Raw genomic sequence first — 629 nt, 5'->3', positions numbered from 1 at the left:
GATAGGCCGGAGAGGGGGTGGGGGCGGAGAGGTCGGGAAGAAGATTGCAGGTCAAGAAGGCGTGCTGAGTCTGAGGGTTGGGACTGAGAAAAGGTGGGGGGAGGGGAAATGAGGAAGCTGGAGAAATCTGTATTCATCCCTTGTGATTGGAGGGTTCCTAGGCGGAAGTTGAGTCGCTCTTCCTCCAGGCATCATGTTGCCATGGTCTGGCGATGGAGGAGGCCAAGGACCTGCGTTTCCTTGGCAGAGTGGGAGGGGGAATTAAAGTGTTCAGCCATGGGGCGCTTGGGTTGGTTGGTGCAGGTGTCCCAGAGGTGTTCTCGCAAGTAGGCGGCCTTTCTCTCCAATGTATAGGAGGCCACATTGGGTGCAGCGGATGCAGTAAATAATGTGTATGGAGGTGCAGGTGAATTTGTGGCGGATATTGAAGGATCCCTTGGGGCCTTGGAGGGAAGTGAGGGGGCAAGTGTGGGTGCAAGTTTTGCATTTTTTGCGGTTGCAGGGGAAGGTGCCGGGAATGGAGGTTGGGTTGGTGGAGGGTATGGATCTGACAAAGGAGTCGCGGAGGGAGTGGTCTTTCCGGAACGCTGATAGGGGTGGGGAGGGAAATATACCCTTGGTGGTGGGGT

This window comes from Chiloscyllium plagiosum, unplaced genomic scaffold (genome assembly GCF_004010195.1).
Source record: "Chiloscyllium plagiosum isolate BGI_BamShark_2017 unplaced genomic scaffold, ASM401019v2 scaf_12922, whole genome shotgun sequence".
Classification (NCBI taxonomy): Eukaryota; Metazoa; Chordata; class Chondrichthyes; order Orectolobiformes; family Hemiscylliidae; genus Chiloscyllium; species Chiloscyllium plagiosum.
This window is presented reverse-complemented; position numbering follows the sequence as displayed.